Below are 2788 nucleotides of genomic sequence, written 5' to 3'. Positions count from 1 at the left end.
CTTGTATCTCTTACAGAACTATTTTCCCCCTTATAAAGTAACCTCCTGTGGGGGGTGGAGGATTTCTCACTTTTGTCTTTGTTTCTAGCACAGGGCCTGGTATGTCATAATGAATGTTCGGTGAATTGGATTTAAAATTAAATTTAAAATCTCAGTCACATGACTACAACATCCCAGTGGACTTAGTTGGGTATCTTCCTATGTTTACTGCATAATTTATACACACACACACAGACACACATTACATGTATGTCTTTGACCAAGGCATTCCAACTTCCAAGTTCCAATTTCCTCATCTATGGAATCAGGATCTTGGGTTTCACTATATATATATACACATAAAAATTATGAATTTCAGTTGTATCATTCCCCCCTCGCCTACCCTCATCTGGATTTCTCTATCAGGCTCCAGGAAACTCTTCATCCTGGAAGATCACTTCAGTCCTGGAACTCGCATCTCATCTGTTTACGCCCTCCCACCCCCATCCCTCTGATTGGAAGGTGGAGAGCTCCATCTAGAACCTCTATCGAATAAGAGTGCCAAGATGCCCTCCCGACATCTCCACAGTGGATACATTTTCTTTCCACTTCCTCCTTCCATTTTCAGCTTCTTTTTATGTGTCGTCTTCCCCCATTAGAATGCAAGCTCCTGGAAGCCAGGGGTTGTCTTTGCTTGCTGGAGCATAGAAGATACTTAAGAAATGCTTCTTGACTGACTGGCAAGTGGCAACTGATTTATGGAGCTGAAGTTCTTGTGTTGTTGTTGAGTCATTTTTTCAGTCATATCTGACTTTTCATGACCCATTTGGGGTATTCTTGGAAAAGATACTTTACTGGTTTGTCATTTCCTTCTCCAGATGAGGAAACTGAGGCAAATAGGATTAAGTGACTTGCTCAGAATCACATAGCTAACAAGTTTCCAGGGCCAAATTTGAACTGAGGAAGAGGCATATTCCTGACTTCAGGCCCAGCCTTCTCTCTGCTCACTGCTCCACCTGACTGGGTGTAATGTAATGTAATGGAAAGGCAACTTCCCAGGTTCAAAATACCAGCATAGGTGCTCTCTATTTTATTCAGTAACAAACCCAGAACAGAGAAGATCAAAACATGACATCATTCAAAATACAGCATTTACTAAGTGTGATTAAATAATCTCTAAGGCCTACCCCACCCCAGGACTTTCCAATCATTCAATCAATTACAAAGTCTCTGTTCCAAATACTTCTCCACCCCTAGGCTATACCTTAATTAAGTCCACCACAAAGCCCCTCTTCTCAAATGGAGATTAGTTTCCAAACATAAGTAAAATACATTCATTTGCTCAACCATAGAACACAAAAAGGTCAAAAGTTCCCCACCCCTGGATCACAATTGAATCTACCCCAGAGTTACATCAAGTTTAAACACAGCACTTAATACCCAAATGGAGGTCTTTTCTTCATCTTGACACGAGGCAAGTTCTCAGCAATCTTAGTTCCAGGAGAGACAAGGCTTAGCAAGGCCATAAGATACATTGCCAGTCCCTTCATGAATTTATCCTCTGTCTGTAGAACAGCCCTAGAACCCCTGAACACATTAGCAAAGCCCTCTCCCAGGATTTCTGTAAACATACAACAAGAAAATCCTTCTTCAGGGCTTCTGAACCAACAGAAAGGCTCCCAGACCCCTGCAACAACAGTACTGTCCCTCACCAGTGGACAGTATTCATTCTGTCTGCAGGACAGTCTCCAGACCCCTGCAACAACAGTACTGTCCCTCACCAGTGGACAGTATTCACTCTCTGTCTGCAGGACAGTCTCAGGCCTTCTTAACCAAATGCCAGGTTCCAGGACTTCTTCAACAGGACAGTCTTTCACCACTGGACAAATCTGGCAAAATAACATCAAAACAGACAGACAAAGTACCAGCAAAACAGCCATGTCTCCTCAGTCCTTGGCAGCTCAGGGGGCAGGTCTCAAAAGTACAGGGCAATTCAAAGCGGCCACCAGCAATCCTCTTAGTCTCTCTCTCTCTCCACGAGGTGCAGCTTCCAAAAAAAAGATCCTCCGCCTCTCTCCAGTGTCTCTCAAAATCTACGTCACCAGCTCCTCCCACTTCAGGACTTTCTTTTCACATCAACAAGCCCATCCCACAGGTGGGATTAACAAATTCTGGGTTTTAATACAATCAATTTGAAAACCAAGCCAATACAGGGGAATCTTTAATTGCCATTACTATCACACTGGGTTTTTATAGATAGAAGCAAATGCTTTTTACTTATAGTGAAACTCAAGATTCTGATTCTATAGATGAGGAAATTGGAACTTGGAGGCTGGAATGCCTTGGTCAAAGACATACATGTAATGTCAGTCCTAGAACTAGAACCAATAATCCCGAGTCATACTGAAGTTCTTTGGACTCCACCAAGTTGCCTCACCCAAGATGTATTTCCATGATTAATTGTGCATATCGCGTCATCATTGCACCCCTGCTGCAGGTCACAACATATAAAGGCTCGTTTCATGAATTTTGTGCTTTTGCCTTCTTTCTTTTTCTCTCTTTTCTCTTTCTTTTCCTTTCAGGATTCTTTCTTTTTCTTCCTTCCTTCCTTCCTTCCTTCCTTCCTTCCTTCCTTCCTTCCTTCCTTCCTTCCTTCCTTCCTTCCTCCCTCCCTCCCTTAATTCCTTTCCTTTTCTCCTTTCCTTCTTTTCTTTCTTTCTTTCTTTCTTTCTTTCTTTCTTTCTTTCTTTCTTTCTTTCTTTCTTTCTTTCTTTCTTTCTTTCTTTCTTTCTTTCTTTCTTTCTTTCTT

General features: G+C 42.0%; 1 long non-coding RNA gene across 1 annotated transcript; it reads right to left on the bottom strand.

The window, feature by feature from the left end:
* Positions 1–1039: 1039 nt before the first annotated feature.
* On the bottom strand, positions 1040–2020 carry LOC138158472 (uncharacterized). The gene is made up of 2 exons (XR_011167659.1): positions 1743–2020; positions 1040–1709 (listed from the first exon to the last, which is right to left on the bottom strand). It is a non-coding gene; the product is annotated as an uncharacterized lncRNA (long non-coding RNA).
* Between the last annotated feature and the right edge of the window lie 768 nt (positions 2021–2788).

This window comes from Petaurus breviceps, unplaced genomic scaffold, assembly GCF_028583685.1.
Source record: "Petaurus breviceps papuanus isolate PSGF00001 unplaced genomic scaffold, PetGlider_PUasm1.0 174, whole genome shotgun sequence".
NCBI classification, from domain to species: Eukaryota; Metazoa; Chordata; class Mammalia; order Diprotodontia; family Petauridae; genus Petaurus; species Petaurus breviceps.
The sequence above is the reverse complement of the archived record's forward strand: the minus strand, read 5'-3'. Positions and strand labels throughout refer to the sequence as shown.